Source organism: Pristis pectinata, chromosome 16 (assembly GCF_009764475.1).
Source record: "Pristis pectinata isolate sPriPec2 chromosome 16, sPriPec2.1.pri, whole genome shotgun sequence".
In the NCBI taxonomy this organism is placed as follows: domain Eukaryota; kingdom Metazoa; phylum Chordata; class Chondrichthyes; order Rhinopristiformes; family Pristidae; genus Pristis; species Pristis pectinata.
Genome location: NC_067420.1, coordinates 18667460 through 18684219, shown reverse-complemented (window position 1 = coordinate 18684219; position 16760 = coordinate 18667460). Strand labels below are relative to the sequence as shown.

General features: G+C 38.7%; 1 protein-coding gene across 2 annotated transcripts in view; it reads right to left on the bottom strand.

Annotated features, from left to right (window-relative positions):
- Nucleotides 1-16760, bottom strand: part of LOC127578963 (beta-1,4-galactosyltransferase 5-like) — a 56449-nt gene that overhangs the window by 38612 nt on the left and 1077 nt on the right. The gene's annotated exons all lie outside the window — the stretch shown is intronic.

The following is a 16760-nucleotide window of genomic DNA, read 5'->3' as shown; positions in this document are numbered from 1 at the left end:
TTCAGATACAGGATGCACTGAGAGCACCAAGACCACAAGAATTTTTATCACCTATTCTGAGCCTGGAGTTGGACTGCCACAGAAAAGCTTGCAGTCAAAATCTTTATATGTGCCTTTAAATGATGCAAAACTTTCCAAAGGGTGTGAGCACCAAATATACCATGCCATGAACAGAGGCCGAGTGGCCTCTTCCTGTGCAGAAACAATTTCTTGATTTTATAACCAAATGCTTACTTGGAGTTTTTTTCAAGTGCAACTGCATGGCTGAGAGATTTCAAGGGAATACCAGAGGTTAGGGCATCAGCAGCTGAGGCATAACCATTCACGTATGAAAGCTCAAAAACTGGAATGCATGAGATGCCAGAGCTGGAGGTGCACAAGTACATTAATACAGAAAGAACAAAGAATTGAGGGAGAGATTTGAATTCGAGGATATACATTTTAAAAAGACAGGTTGCTTACTTGATCTTTTTGGTAGATTTGGTCACAGATCTGCAAGTTGATGGGAGGCAGGGAGATTTACAACACCACAAAAACAGTTCAAACACACTCTGTCCCCTCAGATTGTAGAAAGGAGAAACAAAATCTCTTAGCAGTGAAGCAGCTGTGAAATCCTAATACTGACCAGCAGTTTCCATTCTGCTGCAGAGTCCATTAAAACATTTTTTTAAACTTACAAAACTTAGTACACAAAGAGGATTGGCTGTAACAAATATTAATGGCCTACATATTTGCAGCATATACAAGTATTTGGCCTTAGAAAAATAATGGTCACTCAAATGTTCCAATTAATCTAACTTTACACACCAGTTTCATCAGCTTGAAAATATGAGTTCTCAGCTTTTCATCTAGTCTATACAATATTCCATAATTAATACGGATCAGTACTTTACCTTAAGCTACATTGTGATAGGTTTTGTAATAGGAGTGTTGCACACTTTACATACAACTTTACATGCATGCTTAAATTTTACAGAATTAGGTTATCCCATATGGAAAGCATTCAATGGTTAAACTCCATTGTTGCATGATTTTTTTTAAAAGGGATCACTGTACCAAAACCAGGATTCAGTTTACTGTTAATGTTGGACAGTGTAGCAGCCCACTTCATTAAATAGCTTAAATCACAAGATACCAATATAGCAAGTGACTATAATGCAAAAAGAAAATAGTGATGAGCAGTTAAGGTGGTCAAGGTTTGCTCGGAACTCAGTCTCAAACTTCACCAAAACATAATATGCCTTGTAATTTTTCTCAGGTGATTTGTAAACATCAGCCAACAAACAAAAACTGCTTCAATCAAGCTAATCCCTGAAACTATGAGCCAATTACCATGCATTTTTGGAGTCAAAGTTACTTCATGTTTTTTTTTACAATATTGAAAGAGGAAACTGTTTACCTCCCTATCTTTATTAAAAATAGAAAATATGTGCCAGAAAATCAGTTTTTTTGGGTTATAATTAAGATAAACTGCACTAACATGGAACAGTAAAATGAACCTGATATAGTGATAATTTAGTCAGTTCAACAAAAGCTTTAACAGAGAACAGAGTTGGCTGCTTTTTCCTTGCGTGGTGTACGTGTGTGTTTCTTTAACAGGATTGACCATGCAATGACAACGTCAAGGGAGAGCTGAATCATCCATCAGATACATAATCAAAATTACTCAGATGTATCAAGTAGTAACGTGCATGGAACCAGCGGTGAGCAGCACTAGAGAGCTTTATCCAGTGTCAGCCCATTGAAAGAGAGTGGTCTGCTGCAGTCAAGTGCACATCCAGGCAATCCTTCTAAAGCAGGACAGCTAAAATGTGAACCAAGGAAATTCACCAGGACCAGATCCAAAGATCAGGATAAAGATCCCTTATACTGCAGGTGAAGAATTAGTTGTATAGTTTTGGAAGATAAACGTACATACTGTGATTATAGGGATGATGAGAAACATACCTAAAAGGGAGCAGCCGCATCCTTGCAGATTTAAGATCATTTACATAATCTGGCATGTGCATTGCTACATTGCTCAGCTGTACTATTTTCCTTGCCCCAAATTCATTATTAAATCTGAGAAGTTTGCCTGCCTTTTTAAATGTTGACATGTCTCTATTCAACATTTAGGAGAAATGGCAATAGACTCATTTGCACAAACTGCTATGTGCCTTGCTGAATTCTGCTCCTTGGCACAATGGCATTCAAAGGGGAAATGGACTGCAACACAGAACCAGACTTGAGATTTCTAGTGCAAAGTTATGCACTAAATTAAATCTTGCCCATTCAATTCCACAGTTAAACATGGATGCAGAATGGCAGTATTTCTTAACAATAAATATTGAAAAGGTGGGGCACCAAGTGCAAGAGTTGGGACGTTATGCTAGAGCTATACAAGACGTTAGTGAGGCTGCACTTTGAGTACTGTGTGCAGTTCTGGTCACCAAATACTAAGGCTCTGTGGAGAAGGACCACAGTTTAAGAATCCTTCCACTGCCATACATAGGGGCTGAGTTAGGTGGGGAAGTCCATCAAACAATGAAAGGGCGTATCACCCCGGGGGGGGGGGGGGGCAATATATATGGTAATGGTACCATGCGTTCTTTTTGTTTTCTTATTTTAAAAAGTTTACACAACTGAATGTAACAACCATGAATGTAAAAGTTTTGCACTGTTTCTTCCTTTGTATATATTTTTTATGAATAAAGTCTATTTTTGAAATTTAAAAAAGTTCTGGTCGCCATACTAAAAGAAGGGTATGATTAGACAAAAGATGCAGTAAAGAATCACAAGAGTGTTGGTGGGATTGGAGTGTTTGATTCATAAGCAGAGATTGGATAGACTGGGACTGTTTTCCCTGGAGCCAAGGAGACTGAGGGGTAACTAGAGGGCACAGGTTTAAGATGAGAGGGGAATGATTTAAAGGAGACCAGAGGGGCAAATTTTTCCACATGGAGGATGGTGGGTATATGGAACAAGCTGCCAGAGGAAGTGGTAGAGGCAGGTACAATTACAAAATTTAAAAAGGCATTTGGACAGGAACACGGATGGTAAAGATTTAGAGGGATATGGACCAAACAGAAATGGGACGAGCTCAGGAAGATATCTTGATTGGCATGGATGACTTGAGCTGAATGTCCACCTTCTATGCTGGTTCACTCTGACTCTATTCTTTAGTACCAAGCTACCCCATGCCAAAGATATGCCAGAGCACCATGGTCCAAATCCTGAAAGGAATGGATAAATGCCTATGTAATCAGGATTATGTCTTAATAGCCAATACAATGAAGCAGGAAAACTTGGTTTTGTGCAGAGGAGATTACGTCTCACAAATCTGGTTGAGTTTTTTTTGAGGAGATAACAAAGGAAATTGAAGTTTGGGCAGTAAGTTTTCTATACCGACTTTACTTAGGCTTTTGACAAGGTCCTGCATGGCAGCCTGGTCCAGAAGGTTGAGGCACAAGAGATTCAAGGCATGTTGGTGAACTGGATCCAAAATTGGCTTAGTAATAGGAAGCAGAGGGTAGTGGTAGTTAGGAGTTTTTCTGATTGTAAATCTGTAACAAATGAAGTTTGTTGTTCGTAATATACTTGGATGAGGTTAATAAGTTTGCAGATGACACAAAAATCAGTGTTGTAAATAATGAAGGTTGCTTAAAGAATCATTTGGAAAGCTGAATGGAGCAGTGGCTGTTGGAATCTAATCCAAACAAGTGTGTTTGGTAATTCATTTTGGGAAGTCTAATTGTGTTAGGACATAGATTAAATGGAAGGGATCTTAGATGTACAAAGAAACTCTGGGGTGCAAGTCCATAACTCCATGAAAGTGATGGTATAGGTGGATAGAGTAGTAAAAAAGGCATTTGGTACACTTGCCTTCATAGGCTGAGGCATTGAGAATAAGAGTTGGGACATCAAGTTGTAGTTGTACAAAATATTGGTTAGACTGCATTTAGAGTACTGTGTACAGTTCTGGTTACCACACTACAGGAAAGATGTGCGTGCAATACAGAGTGCAGAAGAGATCCAGCAGGCAGTTGCCTGGAATGGAGGGCTGTAGTTATAAAAGATTGGATAGCCTGGGTTTATTCTCACTGGAACATAGGAGGCTGAGGGGTGTCCATATGGAGGCTTATAAAATTATGAGGAGCATAGATAGGATCGATGGTCAGAATCCTTTTTTCCCAGGACAGGAGAATCTCGAACTAGAGGGCACAGGTATAAGGGAGAGGGGAGAAATTTAAAGGAGATCTGAGGAGTCGTTTCTCCACCCCCACCCACAGATGGAGGTGACTATTTGAAACCAGCGGCCAGAGGAGGTATTGGAGGCAGATACTATTACAATGTTTAAAATGCATTTGGACCGGAACTTTGGATAGGAAAGGAGTTGAGGAATACAGATCTAATGCAGACAAATGGATTAGCGCAGATGGGCATTTTGGTTGGCTGAAAAGGCCTGCTTCTGTGTGGTACATTTCTTCGGTTCTTTGATAAGAAGTCTTGACAATTTGCTGCAATGTATTACATAGATGGTGCAAGAGACTGAAGTGGTATTAACAAGGAACACCTTGCCAGAACCACAAGTAAAGGCAAACAGCCAGTATCCATTTAAGGGGAAGATATATTACAGGAAACAGAACAATGCCTTGAAGGGGGGAAAAATTGTCCAAGAGACTCAAGCAATCAATAAGCCTCAGCACTGACTTGTTGGACTGTGCAGTTTGTTTCTGTAGCTATACCTCCAGACATGAACTGCTAGGAAATTGCATTACTGATGAGGGAGTAAATGCTTCAGATACCAAATGGTATGCCATTAGTCGTATTGAGTTAAGTGTTGCCCCTGCATTCAAAACAAGCAAGAGAGCATATTCTATGATATTCCTATGTGGCACTTTACAGACAGTGGAAAAAACAGGAGTCGCTTGCCAATCTTCTTGTGGCCACAGTATTTGTGCTTATTCAGTCAAGTATCCAGGTAATGGTGACCAATAAGATACTTATGGTGGTTGATTTGACATTGATAATCCTACTTGAATGTCAAAGTGTCTTCAACCTAAAATGTTAGCTCTGCATCTCATCCCAGAGATGCAGCCTGCCCTGCAGAGTATTTCCACCATTTCCTGTTTTTACTTTAGATTTCCAATATGTGAGTTTTTTCCCCACTTGTATTTTAAATGGAGGTAATTGTACTCTCTTTTGTTGGAGATAAGCCTTTGCTTACTATTTGTGCCAGACAAATTTCAATTGTCAATTATCAGCTGAAGTCTGAATGCTGTCCAAGTGCTGATTTTTGGAGGCAATCACAACCAACGTATGTGCTAGTTAGGAACTCCAGGCAGTGAGCAGCTTTTCCTCTGGTCCTCAGACCTCAGGTTTTACTATTACAATCCTAAGGAAGGAAAAGAGGATCAGACCTTTTTAAAAAAAATTACTGGAAAGGTATGAATCTTCCTTCTCCGAGCAAATTGCATTTTCGAATTTTATTAATTAAAAAAAAGGGTCTCCCTTCTCTCTCCGCAAATACAAAGTATGAGATTATGGCATCCTTATACACTGATGACTGTGTGGCCAGATTCTGCTCTAACTCCATCTACAAGTTTGTAGATGATACCACCGTTTTAGGTCGTATCTCAAACAGTGATGAGTCAGAGTACAGGAAGGAAATAGAGAGCTTAGTGGAATGGTGTCATGACAACAACCTTGCCCTCAATGTCAACAAAACAAAAGAGCTGGTCATTGACTTCAGGAAAGGGGACGGTGTACATGCACCTGTCTACATCAATGGTGCTGAGGTCGAGAGGGTTGAGAGCTTCAAGTTCCTGGGTGTGAACATCACCAACAGCTTGTCCTGGTCAAATCACATAGAAGCCACGGCCAAGAAAGCTCACCAGCGCCTCTACTTCCTCAGGAGGCTAAAGAAATTAGGTTTGTCCCCTTTGACTCTCACCAACTTTTATCGATGCACCATAGAAAGCATCCTATCTGGATGTATCACAGCTTGGTATGGCAACTGCTCTGCCCAGGACCGCAAGAAACTGCAGAGAGTTGTGGACACAGCCCAGCGCATCACGGACACCAGCCTCCCCTCCTTGGACTCTTTACCTCTCGCTGTCTTGGTGAGCATAATCAAAGACCCCACCCACCCAGGTCATTCTCTCCTCTTCCATCGGGTAGAAGATACAGGAGACTGAAGGCATGCACCACTAGATTTAAGGACAGCTTCTATCCCACTGTGATAAGAATATTGAATGGTTCCCTTAATACAATGAGATGGACTATGACCTCACGATCTACCTTGTTGTGACCTTGAACCTTATTGCATTGCACTCTGTAGCTGTGACACTTTACTCTGTACTGTTATTGTTTTTACCTGTACTACATCAATGCACTCTGTACTAACTCAATGTAACTGCACTGTGTAATGAATTGACCTGTTCGATCGGTTTGTAAGACAAACTTTTCACTGTACCTCGGTACAAGTGACAATAATAAACCAATACCAATGTTAACTTGAGACACAAGGGACACAAAATGTTAACTTACTTTGGCCTCAATTAATCTACAAATTTTATGAAATCACGTAGAGGTAGAACTTGTATTCAATTGCCATAATTTATTTTGCTCAAAATCTAAACAAATTACATACAATATTACAGAACTGAGCCCAAATCACATTAGCATAACCAGAACTTCCACATTCCTTTATGCTTATAGCCAACTGAGTCACAAACTGGCCATGTCCCCAGGGATAATTAATTACCATAATGTGTTTCCACTAATTGCTCTAATTTGTGGGCCTTCGCAGAGACTCTAAAAGCTAAACAGATTCTGTTAGGTCAAGGACACTAACAAGCAGATTGTGAAGCTGTTTAGTCGCGCATTTTGTTTTGCTCTATCACTTACGTAGCAAATAATTACTATAAAAGTCTGATTAGCAGCTGATTCAGCACAATTTATTTCAATAACATAAAAATCAGGAGAAAGATGGTAAACTGAAATTAAAATGCCAACTTTGATATTTATTTGCAGTTCTAGTAATCAAATAGAACCAGGTTACCACTCAAATACACTATGAAATTTTCTTTAAAAATTGCAGAAATATTATGTTTGAGGCACAATCAACTACCTTGGATTAGGACAATGAAGATGTTGGAAATCGTAAATAAAAAACAGAAAATGCTGGAAATATTGAGCTGTCAGGTAGCATTTGTGAAAAGAGAAACAGAGTCAACTTCTCAGGTTGCTTCATCAGAACTGGGAAAATCTATTGTTTCCAGCATTTTCTGTTTTGGCTTATGACAAATTTACCCTTAGATAACAGGCAAATGAGCTTGACCAGAACTTCAAGAAAAACACAGACACAAAAAAATAATCACTACCCAAAGCAGAGACACTTTTCTTTCCCCCCGGATCCCATGCTATTATATAGACATTCATACTGCTTTTCATCTTCACCAATTTTTCCCTAGCTTGCTTAAAGGGATAGAGTACTTCACTGCAATGGTGGCTAAAAGTATTTCATTGGCTATGAAGTATTTTGTGGGCTTCAAGATCATGAAAGGTACTTATCTTTTTGGTTAACCCCATTGTAAAGGTTACCATTTAAAACAAAATCACACATTAGAAGTATGACATGCTTTGCATACAAGAAACTAGAGTCAATGAGCAGTACAACACTGACACAGGCCCTTTGGCCCAACCAGTCCATGCCAACCACATAGCCAACCCAACTATTCCCAATTTCCTGCATTCGGCCCATACCCTCTAAGCCCTACCACTCCATGGACATGTGCTTCTCAAATGATACAATGATACAATTATACCCCTCTCAAACACTATCCGGAAGCTCATTCCATATACTCACCATCCTCTGCGTGAAAAAGTTGCCCTTAAGGTCTCTTAAATCTTTCCCCTCTCAGCCTGTACAAACTAGTGACCAATTGACATCTTATATTCCCATGACTATACAAAAACCTTGCAAAGTATCTGTGCTTTATTGGGAAACTAATCAAACAGATTCCATGCCTAATCTTCATAGTGAAACCAGACAGTGAAAATGATAAGTCATTCAACCACAGAAATGCCCATATTTAAGACCTCTTCTTAGCATATATCAATTCCAGCAGATCTCACTAGGGGTGCATACCTTCACTGGTCCAATGACATTACACACCTTTTGTCATTCATTACACATCTAGATTTTTTAATTATTTAAGGTACGTATCTTGTTAAGCACTAATTAGACCAGGATAGAAGCTACAAGTTCACATCTACAGGCAGCTAGTACCCAGAAATACTTCAGCAAAAAGCAGCAAGTTCAGGGGAGGGGCAAATGCTAGAAGCAGGATGAAAAATGGTCAAAAATTGAGAATTTGCACAGATGTCATTAATCAAGAACGTGACAATTGAGATAAATTATCTTCCCTGATGGGGATGGTATCTGCTGCAGGAATATGCTATCTGTACAACACAGATTACAGTGAAATTTTAACTAAAGATGTGTTCACGAGTAATTTTCTTCTCAGTGCAAATTGTGCTCATGGAAGGGGATATGATGAAAGGTAGAGAAACAGGCAATATTAACTATTTTAAAAAGATGCTTTGATCTGAATGAGGAAAAGTTTGAAAGTTTAAAATCAGGAGGTTGTGCAACATAGAACAGTCAAACAATGGGTTTATTACAACTGAATCCAAGTCATTGTTCAATACACAAGGCTACTTGCAGCAATTGAGTGTGCCAATTATACAAAGTGAAGTTACTATCCAGTTTCCCCAAAATAATGGAATCCTCGTCTTTCACCCAACACCTTTTTTGATGGCATTAATTTATCCATATCAAAACAGCCATCAAACTAATTTCAACATATTCTCAACAAGAGTAGGATTAAACAATGCTAGGAAAAACACACAATTCTGTGAACTATCCAACCATATTAAGTGCATTTTATTTAACTTGTTGAAACATGAAAAAAATACCAGAGCCTGCATTCCTGCTTTAACTTATTTTGTTTTAATTATTAAAATGCACTCCCTGGGGGAATGTTGTGCACAAGCAACTGAAAGTCAGGATCCAACTTTACTACTTTATTTTTATCTGGAGAAACAAAAAGGCTTTTTAAGTCCAGGAGAATTTAAAAATAGTTCAACTACTGATTAAAGTATAGTTCAATGTAGATTTCTCAAAATCACTTACTGATCTGCATGTTTTTTGATCTTACAAAAATTCACAGTTTTGTAGCATCAACCAAAAAAAATTGTAATTCCAAGATCAGCTGGAAGTATTATGGTACTCCTTGCAGCTTTTAATCTGCCATAAATTAGAGGCTTTAGTTGAATTATTTTTTCTTTAATTAACTGCACTCCATACACGAGACTCTCAGCCTTAACAGAGAATCTCAAACTTCCAATTTCTAATAATTACAGAGGAATTTACATTTCTGGCCAGCATCCACTGCCTTTAAAGAAGGGCAACATCTGAACAGCCAGTAGTATTTTAAACACTGGATTAGATTGGTTCACGATCAATACAAGATCAAACAAGTGACATATGTATCCTGCTATTTATTATGTATATTAACTTTCCTCATTCAATTATGTACATAATTCCTTAATAATTCCAATTCCTCACTGTATAATGCATGGCAATGACGTGCCGATCATCTCACTTGTGCTGGCAAACATAATAGGAGGGCAAGAGGTCTTGTCAAGAACTGGGCAGAACATTTGGCTAATTTTCATCTAGATCAACAACAGGATAAGTATTGATCAACTGTGATGCATCACTAGAAGCTTTGCAATCAATTTGTTGACTTTACGTAATGTTATTGAATGATTTTGAATGTCCAATTTTTACAAGTTGCAACACACACAAAATGCTGGAGGAACTCAGCAGGTCAGGCAGCTGAGTTATGGAGGGAAATAAACAGTTGACATTTCGGGTCGAGACCCTTCATCAGGACTGACCCAAAATGTTGACCATTTATTTCCCTCCACAGATGCTACCTGACCTGCTAAGATCCTTCAGCATTTTGTGCGTGTTGCTCCAGATTTCCAGCATCTGCAGAATCTCGTGTGTCTCAATTTTTACAAGGTAATATTTTGAGAAAGAAAAGCAAAAAGGTTTTAATTATAGACCATAATTTAAAATTATTAAAATTTGAATCTGCAAAAAGTAGAAAAGCAGTTCAAAAAAATTAAAACTACATATGTCAATCAACTCCAAGTTTAAAAATGAGCTTTGAATGCTAAAAACTGGTTTGGAGAATTATTTTGAACTTCTAAAGCCAATAAAGCTGTCAGCTTCCTGGATTGTTGAACCACATTATCAAAGGCTTCAATTTAGGCTGCATCTAGCCCAAGACAGTGTCCCCATTTTACAGTAAAATAGGATTGTACATAATGAAGTCAGAGTTTCCAGTCAAACCACAGCAAAGAAACATATTTCAGCATTACATTCAAGTCTTACAGAGGCATTAAGAAAGGCAAATAAGCAAGTGTGTCATTTTGGCAAAATTGGTAATATTAGCAAGTCTGGACTTTAACCCTACTTCCCTACTTAGGGAAAACCAATTTTGACTGGAGCTGAGAGAATGCTGCATTATTGGAGCAAAGCTACCAGGAAACTGATAAACTGTTCATTCAATCTGTTTGTGTTACCTTGCTACACAGTGCCAGCTGCTAGAAATTGCATCATAGCAAATTAACATTGAAATTCATTGGGAGTGAAACACCGAAACAGAGGATGTGCAATAAGTGTGAATTCTTTGAGTCTTTACTGAAGAGTTAAGCCATTGTCTATGCTTTTTCTTCTTAGTTATCTCTAAGATAGATAAAGATGAGTTTAACAAGAGCCAAACCAATGATTTTAGAAATGGGAAAATACTAAATCCCTTGAAAGAACCATGATTGAGGGAAGATGGACATCATTTTGTGAACATTTCTGAAAATGATACTAAGAAATGTATTGAACAAAATGTATGCTGTGCTTTCCAAACAGCATCCCAAGTAGTCCATAAATTTTAAACATAACAAGTACTGAAAATGAATCAAGTAAGCAGGTCGAGATTAATGTAATTTAATTTTAGAGCAATTAATCTGCAGGCCTGTTATATTTTTGTGCACCAAATGTGACTATTGTGCATTTTCAGAAGACGCAAGTCATCTTTGACCATGAAGGGCTAGTGGAGAGAAGAGAAAGAATGACATGATTGGTGTAGAGGAGTGGATATATGTTCTGCACTCAAAAGTATCCAAAGCTCACAAGATGTCTTCAAGGAATGATACAAGTATCTAATTACATGCTTTTTATAACTAACAATAAGTTATAAAATATTTTATTGTGTTAGATGTATTGCAAGTTAATAGAATATTCAATGGTAATGATTATGAATGAAATTTTGCTTTACAGCAATTTAAAAAGAAACAGATGTTCTCATCCACACCATTTCTACAATTAAAACACTTCTTCTGGCATATTGGCCGAAATCTTCACCTTACTGTAAATGGAAACCAACAGCATTCATTGTCATATTACTGTGAAACTGACATTGACTTCAGGATTCATTTTGTACTTGTGGTTTAATGTATAAATCCCAAAGCTGATACCAATGATTTGGTTCTCCTGCACAGCTCATGTTGTTTTGCAGCCTTCTCCACTACAATAAAGAGAAATCAACTGAATTGCTGAAAAGTTCACTTGTCAATGAACTAGAAAAAAATGTTACATTTTTTAGCATGCAGTCTGAAATTTTAATGGTACACCAAGTCATGGATACTACTCTGGAAAAATCAAGAAACTAATTTATGTGGATTGCAATTTCCTCCCATGCGTCAAAATAATACTTGAAGTTTGATACTTTCCAGCTTCTACCCTAATCCTTATGTTTTAATCAAAACTTAGCAATGCAAAATGTTGAGAATATTAGCTTAAAAATGTTTCCATCGCTCTGGTTTGCGGTGAGAGAATTCTTTCATCTATTCAATTATTCAACAACTCAAGACATCATAGCTCACTCTACCACGTTTCCCTTGAACTGAAAATCAAACCAGAAAGAGGGAAGGGGAGAAGGCAAATCATTTGTGGATGGCCTGACCTCCACATCTTTCAAATTAGCATATTTCAAAGATCCTCACATGAACAATTACTAGGCAAATACTTACAAACATTAGTCTGCTAGTCCAAAATGGTATACTGAAAATTCAGTGACCAGGTACGTATTGGTAAAGTGACATAAACAATACCATCTAAACTACCTTATTCTTCTGTTCACAATTGATTATTTCAATCACAGCTTTCTACAAAAAAAAATGCATGAAATATGTAACTGGCAGTACACAGTAGACCACTAAGTGCTCTTAAATTATCAAACTGTGTTCTAATGGATCACTGGGGTGAACTTGCTTCAACAGATGCCCAAATGGGCATTGTTTCCTACCACAAGCAGAATAGTAAAGGCAATTAGATTAGATTTGTGGATAGAGTTGAGGAACCACAAGAGGTAAAAAAGACACTGATGGGAATTATGTGCAGACCTCCAAATAGTAGTCAGGATGTGGGGTACAAAATACACCAGGAGATAGAAAAGGCATGCGAGAAAGGCAATGTTACAGTGATCATGGAGGACTTCAATACGTGGGTACACTGGGAAAATCAGGTTGTTAGTGGAGAGCAAGAAAAGGAATCTGCAGAATGTCTATGAGATGGCTTTTACAGCAGCTCATGTCAGAGCCCACCAGAGAACAGGTAATTTTGGACTTAAGGTGAAGGAACCCTTAGGAGGCAGTGACCATAATATAATAGAATTCACCCTGCAGTTTGAGAGACAGAAGCCAAAATCTGACGTAACTGTATTACAGTTGAGAAAAGGTAACTACAGAGGCATGAGGGAGGAACTGGCAAGAGTTGATTAGAGGGGGATCCAAGCAGGGAAGACAGTGGAGCAGCAATGGCAGGAGTTTCTGGGAGTAATTTGGAAGACACAGCAGAATTTCATCCCAAGGAAGTAACACATTAAAGGGAGGACAAGGCAACCATGGCTGACAAGGGAAGTCAGGGAGAACATAAAAGCAAGAGAAGGCATACAATATGGCAAGGATTAGTGGGAAGCCAGAGAATTGCAAAGCCTTTAAAAGCCAACAGAGGTCAACTAAAAAAGCTATAAGGGAGAAGGTGAAATACACAGGTAAACTAGCCAATAATATAAGATTCCAAATTTTTTTTTACATACATAAAGAGTAAGAGAGAAGAATGGACATTGGACTGCTTGAAAATGATGCTAGAGAATACTAATGAGGAACAGTGAAATGATGGAGGAGCTTTGCGTCAGTCTTCACAGGAGGAAGACACCAGTAACATGCCAGAAATTCAAGAGAGTCAGGGGGCAGAGATGAATGCAGTGGCCATTACTAAGGAGAAGGTGCTGGGGAAGATGAAAGGTCTGAAGGTGGATATATCACCTGGACCAGATGGACTACACAGTTCTGAAAGAGGTAGCTGAAGAGATTGTGGAGGCATTAATAGTGATCTTTCAAGAATCACTGGAGTCAGGGAGGGTCCCAGAGGACTGTTAAGTTGCAAATGTGTCACCAGTTTAAGAAGGGAAGGAGGCAAAATACAGGAAATTATAGGCCAGTTAGCCTGACCTCAGTGGTCGGTAAGATTTTAGAGTCCATTATAAAGGTTGAAGTTTTAGAGCAAGTACATAATAAAATAGGATGAAATCAGCAGGGTTTCATTAAGGTGAGATCTTGACTGATAAATCTGTTAGAATTAGAGATAACAAGCAGGTTAGACAAGGGAGAGTCAGTGGATGTTGTTCACTTGGATTTTCAGAAGGCCTTTGACGAGGTGCCGCACGAGGCTACTAAACAAGATAAGAGCCCATGGAGTTAGAGGCAAAGTACTAGCGTGAATAGAAGATTCACTGACAGAAGTCAGTGTGGTCATAAAGGGGTCCTTTTCAGTGTGGCTGCCAGTGACCAGTGAAGTTCCGCAGGGGTCAGTGTTGGGACCGCAACTTTTCACTTTATACATTAATGATCTGGATGAAGGAACTGATGTAATTGTGGCCAAGTCTGTAGATGATAGCAAGATAGGTGGAGGAACAGGTGGTGTCACAGAGGCAGGGAATCTCCAGAAGGACTTGGACGGGTTGGGAGAATGGGCAAAGAAGTGGCAGATGGAATACAGCATAAGGAAGTGTGGGGTTATGCACTTTGGTGGGAAGAATAAAAGTGTACATTATTTTCTAAATGGGGAGAAAATTCAGAAATCAGAGTACAAAGGGACTTGGGAGTCCTAGTTCAGGATTCCCTCAAAGTTAATTTGCAGGTTGAGTCAGTAGTAACGAAGGCAAATACAACGTTTCATTCATTTCAAGAGGACTAGAATATAAAAGCAAGGCTGTACTGCTGAGACTTTATAAAGCATTGGTCAGGATGCATTTGGAATATTATGAGCAATTTCGGGCCCCATACTTAAGGGTAGATGTGCTAGCCCTGGAGAGGGTCCAGAGGAGGTTCACAAGATTGATCCCAGGAATGAAATGCTTAACATATGAGGAGCATTTGATGGCTCTGGGCCTGTACTCAATGGAGTTCAGAAGGATTTTGAGGGGGGGGGGGCAGTGCGATCTCATTGAAACCTACTGGATACTGAAAATACTGGATAGCATGGACTTGGTGAGGATGTTTCCATTAGTAGCAGAGTCTAAAATCCAAGGGCACAGCATTGGAATAAAGGGATGTCCCTTTAAAACTGAGATGAGGAGGAATTTCTTCAGCTAGTGGGTGGACAATCTGTGGACTACATTGCCACAGTGGGTTGTGCCAAGTCATTGGGTGTATTTAAGGCAGAGATTGATAGGTTCTTGATTGGTAAGGGGGTTAAGGGTTATGGGGAGAAGACAGAACAATGGGGTTGAAAAACATCAGCAATCATTGAATGGCGGAGCAAACTCGATGGGCTGAATGGCCTAATTCTGCTCCTATATTTTATGGTCTAAACTATCAGAGTCAAGAAAGACCAAAGGAAAGCCAAATCTGGACTATTATGCCAGGTCTTAAAAAACAAAGGAGATAATTAAAACTGGACAATTTATTTCCAAGTCTTGTAATCCCAAATAAAAATGCACCACTATTTGGGGTATTAAAGAAAACAGTGCGGAATACATTTTACAGGAGAAGTCTTTTGCTGGGCAGGACTTGTGTGCAACTAGAGATATTACTTAACTGTATAAATGAAACAGTAGCAAATCTTGAACATGAAAAACACCTTACAGGTGAGCACATTTCCCTGGAGGCTCCAATTAATAATGCCAGAGTGGTTAAATGGGGGACAGAACATACTTAATTAACAGCTTTAATATGTAATCATCCCAGTTTTGGTGAACAATGGATATCAACAAAAAGGAGTTCATCCATTAAACCCAGTTGTCCCCAAAATTAAGAAAGGCAGGATAAGGGAGAAAAGGAAAGTTAGCCAGTGATTCAAGTACAATGAAGGAACTCTCGTGTGATCTTGAGGCAAGGACAAGATTAAATGGTTGTAATCCAACATCAAATACTTTGCTGGTAAGTGTCCAGGCTCACAAGACTAATATAAAAATGTATAATGTGCTGGCAGTGCTTTAAGAGCTGTAGTTTAGTCAAATCCACCATTGACAGGAAACTAGGGAATGGGAGTGGATGGCAATTTCTGGGTGAAGTCTGCCAATTATAGTAAAATATTAAAATATAATTTCTGAAAAGTTAGGCAGATTCCTACGACATTATCATGAAGTTCTGGGTGGCACCTTTTGCAAGCAATACAGACTGAGTATGCATAACATTTGGCATGCAGCCTCTGCTAAACAACATCAACTGATCCAATCCCAATATTCTCTATACTTGTATCTTATCTTTTGAAATACTCATTCTACTTTCAATTATGCTACAATGCATTTTTTAGCCACAAGGTTACACATTTCAATAACTCTTTAAATCTAACATCTTCACTATTATCTGAGATAACTGACAAAAAGGAAGAACTTACAATTTTGCTATTTGTCTTTTTCATCCACTTATAAGAGATTCCAATCACATTTTTAGAGGCCGACTTTGATTAGATTGCAACAGCTGTATCAGATACAGCTTCACTACAAAACACACCCTCAAAAAAACTTAGAAAAGATAGCAAGAAAACAAGGTGGCACAACCAAAAATTCAATATCCTACTGGAAAGCAGACCACAAGAAGAAATCCTCAGACTGCATTTAGGGCCAAGTGTATGAACTATCCTTAACAATTCAAGAATTCTCATTCAGCTTTTTCTTAAAAGCTTTCTCAATTTTACTTATCCCCATCCCTGGAGAGATGCTGCATTTAAGTTGAAAGAGCAATTTGGAGTATACATCTTTTTTCAGAAAAAAGCTACTGTACAATTATTTATCATGTGACTGGCCAAGCTTCTAACCCCGCAGAGAACATGTGAAGGCTGCTGAATGATCAGAGGTAACAGTTTAGGGAAGAAAAGACTTTTCTGGAAATTACTCTGCTGGGCTAAATGGGAAAGGGAGTGGATTAGTTACTGATGTGGAAAGACTCCACTTCCATTACCACAGTCGCCCACTCAACACATTGTAAAAGGCGTCAACTCTCTCCTCAAAAGTTACGAAATTCAACAATGTGATTCAACTGTTGCCAGTTGCAAGCTTGAGGAAATTAAATTATTTTGGTTACAAATGTTGGTGATAGATACAACGTTGTCTTAAATAAAAATCCATAGCCGAAAACCCATA